Source organism: Leptinotarsa decemlineata, unplaced genomic scaffold, assembly GCF_025532065.1.
Source record: "Leptinotarsa decemlineata unplaced genomic scaffold, Ldec_3_MD MMD2_tig00026369_RagTag_RagTag, whole genome shotgun sequence".
Classification (NCBI taxonomy): domain Eukaryota; kingdom Metazoa; phylum Arthropoda; class Insecta; order Coleoptera; family Chrysomelidae; genus Leptinotarsa; species Leptinotarsa decemlineata.
This window is the reverse complement of record NW_027412709.1, coordinates 5648948-5661927: the sequence shown is the minus strand read 5'-3', so window position 1 is coordinate 5661927 and position 12980 is coordinate 5648948. Positions and strand designations below refer to the sequence as shown.

The 12980-nt window shown below is 33.4% G+C and overlaps 1 protein-coding gene across 2 annotated transcripts in view; it reads left to right on the top strand.

The window, feature by feature from the left end:
• The first annotated feature begins 1617 nt into the window (after positions 1-1617).
• The window catches only part of LOC111510103 (pinopsin), a 116321-nt gene continuing 104958 nt past the window's right edge, over positions 1618-12980 (top strand). Inside the window, exon 1 of one of the 2 annotated variants that reach the window (XM_074185190.1) lies at positions 1618-1855. The gene's annotated coding sequence lies outside the window, so the exon portion shown is untranslated. The remainder of the gene's footprint in view (positions 1856-12980) is intronic. The other variant, XM_074185191.1, reaches the window with a different exon arrangement.

Here is a 12980-nt window from a genome sequence, read left to right as displayed (position 1 = left end):
AACATCCATAGTCATTTTTCCATTTTCACTTTTATAGTGACTAGGTCCCGACTGATATCTTCATCTTTCACTTATAGTTTGATACATGTTCCTCAGTTGATAGTTTCTGTGATGATTTGTGTAATGTAAAAAACTGATGGTCTGATTGTAAAGTTTTTATTTTTTTTTACGATACTGTGATTGATGTTTGTTTTCGAAAATATTTTCACCTACCATTTATTTTTCATGCATCATTGTATTTGTTCTGAATTCTTGATGAGGCAGTGGAAATCACTTCAGACACACTTTTCGCAATAACTGTACGCCACATTGCGATCCAAATTGCAAACAAACAGTCGCATTTTGTAATTTCGATCAGAGATGGCGTCTAATGAGTCAGAATCGTTTATGTGCAGTTCAAATTTCTGAGTGTTTTTGTATTCTTTTGCTTTGAATTGAATCGGAGTCACTCACAAAATCATATCAGAATCATATCTTGCGTAAGATTTCAATCAGTTGGGTAAATCTAATGAATTTTTGTAAAACTGATACTTTAATTTTCGATTCGTTTGAAACTCACTTGATGCATATAAAATACGCAAATGAAAATTTGACTGGAATGGTATCACTAAGATAAAATATCATAATATTATTTGTTATTTTCATTTACCTTCTTGATGAACTCAAATTCATCCTAAGCAGGATATAGCTGAGGTAGTAAGTAATTTTGTTGTATTACCAATCAAGCTCCATTTTATGACAGTAAGCCATGCCCAAAAAATCAATTCAATAAAATAATTTCTCGATCATTCTTTGATAAGTAACTCTTGAAAATAAAGAAAATCACCAAGGATCAGCTATAGCATTTTGAGTGCATTTTTGATATTCGTTTCATCATCGGAGATGTAATTATATGTGATTGAAATGATCAATAATAGATGAAAAATCATTATCATCATCATAACGTATTCAAGTGATATGTATTTGTGACTTCATCGTCAACATCATAAAACTTGATATTGAAAAATAGTCTCCCAGTCCTATACTATCGATAGAAGTGAAGAAACTGAATACAGTAGTAATGAAATATTTTTCGAAGAATAAATGAATGTCAACTTTAGATGGCTGTATTGGCGCGTTATCGCCATTCACGAACTATTTTATATTATACGGATTGCTTGTGATAAAAACTTCATGTCTAATGTCATATCTATTGAATTGAAACATATTATTTCCACTTACTTCACAAATAAAATATGGACTCTCCATAGTCGAATCTTAATCTGAACTTTCAGTTATTTCACGAAAATACATTTCATAATCTTCAGGCAATTTATTTTTATTATTGAGAAGTATGGTGAAAATTCGATTAGATATTCCTTATGAAAATCAAAGTTCCAAAAAAACGATGTCATTAGTTGATTTACAATTGAACGCGCATCTGAAATTTCTTTGGAATGTTCTGGAACAAATTTTAAATCACGCTTTATAACATCAGTATCATGTAGTTTCTGAAATATGAACCACTGAAAACTTCAAAACCCAGTGAAACATAATATCAACAAGTAGACGGTTCTTCGCGTCGACTCAGAATCACCCAAAAGTCATATAAGTGTCGGAAACTGCAGAAACATTTTCAGTTCATGCGCGAATATAGACACGAAGAAGGTTTCCCAGAATTTTGTCTCGGTAGATCGCGAATGTGAGGTGGAACAGCAAAATTAATTGAAATATTAGTTATTTTCGGATGGTAATTATACTAGCAACATTATAAAAGTTCTATCTGAGAGAATATACAGGTACGAAGTAGAGCTGATTGTTATATTTCCAAATGAGAGTATTTGAAGAGTCCTCATGCTTAAAAATTTCAGAAACAGTGAGTAAAAAATATTACCTACTATTACCAGTTATCCGAATGAAAATTTGTTACCTTTTCCACTATATTGTCCCCAAAATCCTGTCATTAGTGAATATTTTCACTAATGAATACTTTGTAAATGTTAGAAATACGAAATAAAGCAAATTATATTTCAAGCTTGAAGTGAACTAAAAATATAGAAAAGTGATCCGTTTCATTCTCAACTGAAATACAAAATAAGTTGGCTCCTTCCCATGTTCTAGTCATTTTATGATAGGAAAACATAAAGATTATTTTTTGAAAAACCTGATGGTATTGAATTGATGATATTACATAAATAATCATTTTACAAATATAACGTTTTTCTCTGGTCATGGTGCTTCAGAAATCATCTCCTGATTTTAATTTCCGAATCATAATTTTGTCGGTACATTTTGTGGATTCGAAATAACCAAATTATATATACAGTCATTGAAGGTAAAATATTGCAATACTGAATCATTTTAATGGAAATCATCGATTTGCAAAAAAACTTAATGTAGGTTCGTCTCATCTTCTTCATAAACAAAACTGTTGAAAAAGTTGCTTTCTTTGGAAAGCAGATTATTGACAGATTTTCTACTTGTGAGCAGATTATACAAAGTTTTTTCTGAGAGTCTGTATTGAAACAAAAATCGCTTCGAGTTAGTCAGTCTATAAATTTCTGGGCTTCAATGAAACATTCTCCACCCCAAAGAAATATAGCATTTCTCCCCAGGATGAAAGCAACCCAGGTACAGGATCAAACTTGAATTGGAGAGTAAGTGGAACATATATATAAATTTTATTGAACATCGATGCCCTTCAGTGAAGTTATACCGAAAATGATAATTGATTGAACGTGAACATGTATCGAATATTTTTAGATAAACGGTTATGTTCATTACTGTCATGATTGTTAGGTTACTTACTTACTTCATCGAAACGCCGATGAATGCCAAGAATAACTCATTCTGTGTTGCTGTGTTGGTGATGATATTCCCTATTTTCAAAAATGATCATCGCTAAGCCCCCTCACATGTATGGACCTCCCAAATTCCACAAGAAGGGTGTTCCGCTCAGACCAATAATAAGACCGAGAAAAAACATAATTTTGTTTGAGAAATTCTAGGCATTTTGTGGAATCACTGGGGGCAATCTAAATCACAGAGCAGAATCAATTAATCAGTTCCAACGTGAAAAGCTTTGACATCAACGTTCCCGTTGAAGAGACACTTCAAATTATATAGTGGAATCTTTCCGGAGACGAGCATCTGGAGGATAGAACTAACTTACCTATTGAAGTAATCATAGAATCAGTAGGATGCTGTGTATGGGACTGCCATTTTCAACTGAAGGACGAATTATTTACGCAAGGTGAAGGACTGCCAATCGGATCGCCACTTTCATTAGTTATAGCCAACATATATATGAGAGGTTCGAAACTCTGGCCATTGAAGAAGCCCAGAAGAAGCCCCGTCTCTAGTTGAGATACGTTGACGACCCTTCTATAGTATGGAACTATGGGAATACAGAACTAGACAGTTTCCTGATCGTATACATTTCATTACTTTCACAATGAAAAAGGTAGACCACAACAAATTGCCATTCTCAGACGTGTTAGTGAATAGGATCCAATCAACATCAATATACCGAAAAAGTAATCATCATGATATAGTGTATTGTGATTTCGATGTATTGAAGGACGGTTTCGGAAAGGGAATAGGCATCATCAAAAAAAATCTTCAACGAAATGGTTACTTCAAACTAATGGTAGTACATACTTTGGCTAGAAGAGAGCCGGAGCCTCGCAAGGGTGAAGATCCAACACTTGTACTTCCTTACGTCGGAGGATTATCGAAAAAATAAAAGAATTGGGTCTGAGTATAACATCAGAACCTGCTTCAGATTCGGAAACAACATTCGCAGCAACCTCACGAAAACTACGCCAGCAAACGCGGTTCCAAGATTTGCATTGGCCGGATAGCCTGTGAGTGCGGAGAATCCTTCATCGGTGAAACTAAGAGTCTATTGCAAGTCCGCTTTGCCGAGCACAAAAAAACACACAATGAGGAGAAATCAGCAAATGGGGAATAATAGAGCATGTTTATACATATCAACATATCACTAAGTGGTCTCAAATTGAGATCATCCACAGAAAGAAACACAGGTTCAAGAGGAAGTTTAATGAAGCTGCATTCAGCTAAGCTAGCGTAGAGATACGATACATATGGAAACCTGTACTTCCGCCAAACAGTCAACTCCTTCTGAACTGGTGAAGCGGAGAGAAAAACGGTAAAGGTGAAAGTACACGAATAACCAATGAATGGTTATCTCTCCGAGGCGTAGTCCAGTCATCGCCCGAAGACGATTGTGTATACTAACAATAGAAAGGTTATGAAGTTACTAGGTTTAAAATTTTTTTCAATTTAATTTTTGAGATGCATCTTGATTATTTTATTCGTTTAATTGTATTTTCAATTCACGTTTTATTGCCTAATATAGTTGATATTTCAGTTTTTCAATCCAATTTTATTTCTTTCTTCTTATATTTCGAATCACAGTAGAATCATGGCCAATGGAAGTCCGAACTGATGTAATTTTACTAGAGTGTGTTGTCGTTCAACATGAACGCAGCTCCTTTAAATTTTCTTCAATACCAGTATATTTCCTTGAGATTTCATATCAGCTTCGAACCATTTCATGGTACTTTGGTAGCTCCAAATATGCTTCACTTCTGCTGATTTACCAGTTCCTCCTTGCTGGCTGTTTTATGGGCTGGCCAATACAGCCTTTCAAAAGTCTCTTGGTTTTCCCCAATATATGACTCGCCGCACAAACATTGTATCTGTAAATTCAATTCTTGGAGTTGATGTTTGCGTTTGGTGGTTTGGTTTTTGTGAAGGTACTGGGAATGATGTTACCAAATCTGAGACACAGGTTTGAAAGTTGAACAGATTCAAAGGGAAATGATAGTCGTCGCAGTCAGTGAAATCCTTCTCTCCTTCCTTTTCAAATTGATCAAATTTGTGAACAATTTCATACTGAATTGACACTGTAACAAAATCTGATTCCACGATAGTAAATTATTAATTCAGTTTATTGATGAATCAATGAGTGTACTACTTGATAAAAGCTGCTTTTTTCGCCTACTTCATTTATCCAATAAATCATCATCATTATCATTAAATCAAGATTTCTCTATTCAAAGTTATCTTACTCTTCAATTGTCATGTAACAGAATCATTTCAGTTCTTTTTTTGAGGAACTCGCTAAAAAATTAATATACTTTTTTTCATCACAGTCCAAACAAATTCAACCAGTTGAATATATTTTTTGTCAAAATTTCCAGAGTGATAACTATGTCGAAACCACCAATGTTTTAAGTTACGAAATGAGAAATATTTGTACCATTATATGAAAATATCCATTATGTGATTATATTTTATATCAGAAATAAAATGTCAAACATAAAAAAGTATCATCTTATTGATTTGTCTTCAGAATTCAGCTTTCATAGTTATGAGTAGAGTTGAAATCTCAAGCTTGAATGAAATGAAACGAAAATGCTTCTTTCCCACCAGAACTGAAGTAATGTCTCTCGACTCTTTATAATGGCTAGTCGGCTCCAGATTATGTGAACTTGGTTGGTGACACGCGCATCGAGACTGAACTCTAGTTCTGATCGTGATCATATGAAGGACGAAGATTAACTGAATTCCATATCACTACATAAGAACCCAAACTATTGAAATGAATAAACCCGAACGACTGTTGAAGCCTATACTCGCTTCACCAACATATTTGAAATCCCTCTGAAATTCACCAAATTCTGATCACCACATACAAATCTGAATATGCGATTCAATAGGAACTAACGTGACTTGGAAACTCTCCAGTTTTTAATTTTTTTCTTTTTATTCATTCAATTGTTCTATTTTTACTTGTATTTTATTTCACTATTACTTCATTTCAGGTTTTTTTGCTTAATATAATTGTTTTTTTCAGCTATTCATTTTTAATTATTCTTTTGTAGTTGATTTAGGGATTTCAAATCATTTTATATAGTAGACAATGGAAGTCCGAACTGATGAAATTCAATAGGAATGTATTAACGGTGGTCATCAACACGACCAACTCATTTAAAGAATCTGACAAGGGGAATATCCAGCTGTATTTTCACCCTGGAACCGACGGAGTAATCAAAAATCAAGCAATGGTAATCCACGATACAATCAGAAGACCGCCTACATTTCATTAAATCACAGTTCATTTCAGAAAGAATGGAATTTAAGGACTGACTTCTTTCTGTGTCAGTTTACAATTATAAATTCATTGTATTTGATTACATCTGGTATATAATGAAAAATTCAACTTCATAATTTATTCTTTAAGTGGGGTGTAATTATTTTATTATCAACTGAAAACGAGGTCCTTCGAGCTATTGAAAGTGATTTTGTTTTTTATTCATTTACACCAATACACCAGTTTTATTGTTAACTCGCATTGGTGGATAATCTATTGGTATAAGTCTAGTTACGAGTATCTCAACATTAAAATGAATACAGTCTTGGAAATTCTTATTGTCTCATATTCATCAATCAATGAACTTTAAAAAAAATGCATCTTGGTAATTTCATATTTTTTCTAAAAATACCTTAGTTATCGTTTTTTTCCGTAAACGTGGGGAATGGATTTACTTTTTCCAGTCAACACCAGCTCCCAAGACTACCTATGAAATAAATGTTTATCATAAAAAAATTAAAGATATAATAATTAACGTAACGTATTTTACTCGAATAGAACTTTTAAGTAAATGGCTTCAAAAAGTTGGATTGAATTGAGTGAGTCACAAAACTCATGTAGTTCCAGGCATGATTTAGAATCTAATCTCATGAAAATTCCTGCTTGTAGGATTCGGACCAATGCTTGACCATACCCAATCTGCTTTTCTGTTAGCTCACCTTTCTTGCCCTATTTCAACGAATGAATTTGTCAAAGGAAACCGTTTTGTTGATTGAAAAGATATCTGAATACCTGAAAGTATTTGTGGATTCATTTGTGGACTGATTTGACTGACGCATTCTTTCTTAATGCGGGTTGTGTCACTCCTTACCGGAGCAAATGGTTCAAAAGCGAACCCAGATGCATCCAAGAAAAAAACTGAATTCTTCCTCTGAGGCGAGATGAGGATCTACAGACTCTATACTCCGTTCCAGAACATGAGAAAGGGCCCTCACACGACTTGTTCGGTGGTGTCAGGGGCAAGATGGTAGGTGTCAAAAAGATTTGCCTACTTTTGTTGACGATCGCAATGAGATCAGTCTCATCTCTTTGAGAATTGAATCGTTTTCTCGATGAAAAGAATGTTTTGGGAGTGATCGGTAGACTCGTGCTTGAGATGTGGAGTTTTCAATATTGCTATCCGATAAACACCGTTTGAATAGGACGGTGATTGATTCTCCCATAATGAAAATTTTGGATATTATTCCAGATGAAGGCTTTTCGTCGAATAATCTTCCAATAACATGACTGATTTTTCATTGCAACCTCTTATGGGAAATTTTCCCGTCTCCGTATCTCCAAACTGAAGTAATTTAAGAGCATCGGTATGGAATCTTGTAGATCGCTCTTCAAAGAATAGGCAGATTACGAGGTTAGGTTGGATTTAGATTACTCGAAAAGCTTATATATAAGTGCAAATTCGTGTTTTTTTTTGCCATCACGGCTATTTACTCTGAATCAATGTCAGACTTATCTGCTGACGATTTTCTGGCCGCCCTCAAGCGATTCATCGCAAGGAGTGAAATACAGCGTGACTCGCGGTCGATGGTAGGTTAGACTTTTCTGGAAAACGCAAAGCATGATTTTTCTGAAAATTCCATATCTTACATTTCCTTACCTGTTCTATCGATCTAAAATATTTTCAGCATTGTAGCGTTGCCACTTCCATCAAAAAGTCCTAGCAACTTTATTTTTTCAAAAGGAACACCCCGTATATTGATACATTTTTGAAATTGCACTGGTATTTTAATACTTTTTTGTTGATAATGTTCTATACCTATCTCTATCTGTTTTCGAGAAAAAAAATAAATTTTGCTAAATATGGTCCAAACCATAGCCTTAATTGAAATTAAGTACATTCAATGAAAAGTTGTTATTTTGATGATAGTTTGGACAAACTCGAAATATTCAAATGATACCATGAATCGACTCTATATCATACAGGCCGTGCTAAAATTACTATTATTTCCATTAAAAGTAGTCAAAAGTTCATTTTGTCAAATGAAACATCCTATATATTACTCGGTAAAGTGAAATATGGTGAAAAATGCTTCGAAATGATATGTCATGTCCCTATACCTAAATCGTCAAGTTTTCTCAATAAAGTCGTTATTTTTTTTTGAATTTGGATTTAGGTAGCAGTGGAATCATCAAGCTTATAGCAGTTCGGTTACTTTTATAAGTAATTTACAAAGAGTTATCAACGGTGTTTCGAATCATCTTCCAAGATCAATGCAAATATCAAACGAAGTTCTTATGAAAAGATTTATTATACACATGAACAAAGTGATCATATCATTGTCAGAACGTGTAGAAAATTCAACCAAATGTATCTTGAATTAACACCAATGAACGAAAGAAAGTTTGTAAGGTTACAAAATAATTTCCTCAACTATGGCTCAAAGTTATTGAACTGTTATTGAAAAAGTCTTTGATAGAAACACTTCAATCAGAACACCTACCAAAAAATCATTTAGAAAAGTTCACACATGCAGTTCGTGCTATTGGTAATATTAAATCCCTGTGAAGTTACTGACGATGACGAAGTAGTATTCGGTCCAACTATAAAAAGTATTTCATGACTAACCAATAATCCTCCTTAAAATAACGTGAGTTGGCGTATGTAGTTGTAACATATGCCTTGTGATCCAAAGATCGTGTGTTCAAATCCCATGGACCCTATAATTTTTTTTTTATTATCAGCAGTAACGTTATACAAAAAAAATTGTATGATACATAAAACGTGAATAAACATTTTTCCACATCTTGAAGCATTTTTCACCATCTTTCAATTCATCGAGTAATATACTGGGGGTTTCATTTGAAAAAATGAACTTTCGACTACTTTTATGCACAATGGAAACAATAGTAATTTTAGCACGCCCTGTATGATATGGAGTCGATTTCTTGGTGATATTTGAATATTTCGAGTTTGTCCAAACTATCATCAAAATATCAACTTTTCATGAATTGAGAGTACTGATGTACTCAATTTCAATTAAGGCTGTTTTGGACCATATTTAGCACAATTTATTTTTTATCTCGAAAACAGATAGAGATAGGTATAGGACATTATCAACAAAAAAGTATTGAAATACTAGAGCGATTCCAAAAATGTAATAATATACAGGGTGTTCAATCTAAAAAAAAATAATTGCTAGGACTCATTGATAGAAGTGGCAATGCCGCAATGCTGAAAATATTTTAGATCGATAGAACAGGTAAGGAAATGTCAGAGGTGAAATTTTCAGAAAGATCATGCTTTGCGTTTGTCAGTAACGTCTAACCTACCATCGACCGTAAGTCACGCTGTATATTTTCAACTAGGTAGCGATTGTTGTACTCAAGTTGTTTGAGCCCTGAAGCAAATCATTCAAATAATGGAAATTGTTGCTAACAATGAAACACTACAATGGTCTTTCAATTGACTAAGTTCAAGTTGTAGCGATTTTAGACGCTCGTCTGTTATGTCTTGCTGTGCAGATGTCCATGATCTTCCGGTTTTCATTTCAAGGGACCTACCTTCTACCCATGAATATTTTCACATGTTTGTGAGATTATTGTGTGGGTAAAAACGTGTGCGTATAGTATACCCCAATTTCGACCCATCGCATATAGACCTCGCGAATTCATTCACGGATCAATAACCATAACCATGGTAACAATGTAAATAATTAATTATAAGTGTGCTATTACTTACTTTCAAAAAATTCATCCCAAAATTATTGAACTTTGTCATATGGAAGGATAAAAGCATGAAAAATGTGATCGCTCAATTTAGAATCTACCAAAAGAATTTCCAGACTTTTCCCTAAATTTCTTCGAGTCACACTTCAGTGTGAGATTTCCATCAGACAGTTTACATAACCGCAACCCGTGTGTAACTAAACGATAGCTTTATCAAGCATTTTCATTCTTTTTTCAAAAAACAAGAGGTGGTAATGGCAATTTGTTTGTTATGTCCTATATTCAAAAATATCAGAAGAATTGTTCAAGTTCACCAACAGTGCCTATTGCAGTCTTCGTGGTTTATTGATTACCTACTGTTTTTTCCAATATTGTGATTTTGTAGATTCCAAAATTCAATCAATGTTTTTACGATAACACCCATTCAATATCTGTTGTTTGAGGAGTCAAAAGGAAATATGATCTATCATTCAATTATATATGCATAAATGTATGTAATCAATTCTCTACAATGTTTTTGTGAAAGATTGTTAGTCGCTGAATAATCACATCAGATATAATGAACTAATATTTTGTTCAATGAATAGAATATAATCAATACACAATCATTCAAATAATTCATGTGAGAGTGTTTATTCGTTATTTTCTCGTAAATTAGGTTCAGTTTTGCCCAGACAATTTTTTACATGCTTAAATCTCCCATGTTGAATGAATATTTTTCAGTTGGAAATTTGATGAATTTGATGCAAGTTGAATAGATACAAATAATTTGATACACTCTGTAAACAAACTGCCATTATCAATGTTAAGTAATGGCGCTATTGAAAGTACAACTTTCAATAGCGCCACAGGGGTTCAAAGTAGTTGATGCACGTTGCTTAAATGCAGAAGATAATGTTGATATCACATCCACTTGATATCTCCCACTCTGATATAATATCTACGAGTGATCTTGTTTTTGTTTTCTCTGAATGAATCGCAGAAACATAAATTCCGGTTATAAATAAAAATTCATTGATCACTCTTGCTGACACTGAATTAAAAAAAATACTTTATATAAGATGAAATCTAATTCCGCAATAATCAATAAATATTGTGAAGAAATATTCACTAGGAACTTCAACTGCAAATGAAAATATCAGAAAAGTTTGATAAAGTAGGCATTGATGGAACTCTATAGCTTTTCAATTCTTAAAATTCCTAGGAGACCCATGGAAATGAAAGGGATTTTTATAGAAATGAAGAAACTCATAATTCACAAATATTAAGGAATTCCGATGAACTGAGCAATCAGAATTTTATCGGGAGGTGGTTCATAGCTCACCAGTCCATAAAAACAATTGTTCACCACTTTTGAAAGATGCAAGTGCATATAGGTCAAAAAAATATCACCTTTCATATAATCATTTGTGATATTTAACAAAATGAATCTATCAAAATAATGGTCGCAATAAACTTGAAAAATATACCGGGTTTGAATGATTTCAACATCTTCAGTGCAAGAACTGATGGATAGAACGAAAGACTTTATGAAAGCTCACAATATACACCGTTACAAAGCTATACAAAAAATATAATTCAACAGCACAGCAGAAAAAAAGAATATGGAAAATATAACAGTCATTAGATTCAATATGCTAATATAGGTACCTACTAATTACACACAATGCACATTTGAATCCACTAAATTCGAAGACGTTTATGAATATGTTCACCCAGTAAATGAGTTTTTTACTTGATTATGGGTTTCAATTCGTTGCCTATCAATACGTTAGCTTGGCTGAATACTGATACGTTGTTGAACAACATATATGCGGCTACTTTGACTTTCCTCCTAAACCAGTGTTCCACCCTGTGGATGATCTCAGCATGAGACTACTTGATGTTTTGTTGACGAGTCGAAACTCTCTGCTATTCCCAATTTGCTGGTTTCTTCTCGCTGTATGTGTGTCATGTTCTCGGCAATGCGAACTTTCAATGGCTTTTTAATTTTTCCGATATAGGCACAACCTAAGGAACCCCATAAAGAAGCGAAAAAATGGCCAACTCCTGCCAAAGCGTATAGGAGAAAAAAGTGATAGGTGAAAGCACTCGAATGACCTATGAATAGTCATCTATCGGAGAAATTGGTACAGTCATCTCCCGAAGATGATTGTGGATACTAACCGTCGAAACGTCGTGAAATAACTTGCTTTGAAATATTTAAATCTAAATTTAAATATTTTGTTGTTTTCAGCTAAGTATTCATTTTGATTTTCAATCAAATTAGTTCTTTCAGAGATTTCAAATCATTTCACATCATACTAGATAATGAAAGTCCGAACTAATGGAATTCGTCGCAAAACAGATCAATAACACGTTATTTAAATGTATTTCTGCTACAGCCTTCTCTAACCAATACTCGTATGGGTATATGATTATAAAATTTGATGACTACGTACGAGTAATGCGGCCCTATCTCTGTGTTTCTCATCCTTTGTTGCATCTCTCATCCTTTGCAAGAACCTTCACTGTTAATATTTGTGCTTTTGCAACAGCATCACACAGAAATATTGTTATTTAAAAATTGTATTTCTCACTGAATAATTGTAAACCATTATTGGTAAGTTCGAAAGCTTTTTCATAACCTTCAAATTTTGAATTCAGTATCGAATAAAATTGAATACTGGAACTTTTCGTTTCTACCTATATTGATAACAATCTCAACAGGATAGCAATCCTAAGTGATAGTATTTCCCTGTATGTAACCAGTTTGAAACAATTATACAATTCTGTTTTCCAATCGACAGTAATGATTCAACCAGAAATTGAGACAAACCATTGAAATTCTAATGTAAAATACAGCGATATCATGTATCGTTCATCACAAAAGTACCAAGATGAGGAAACAATTATGTCATGTAAGAAAGAGTCTTAATTCAAAAATATTTTGTGGACCGTTAGATAATTTATGTAAATGAAGTAAAAATTTTAGGAAAAACCAACATCACATTTTTCCATGTACTGGAAATAGTAAAAATGAAAAATTTCTCTCTTCAGTGGAAGGAATATTCCACGAATATTGCATGAATATACGCTAGGGGATTCATCATGGAGAATATTCCGTGAATAATATTATGAAAATATTCATTTAAGAATGTTCATATTGGAATAT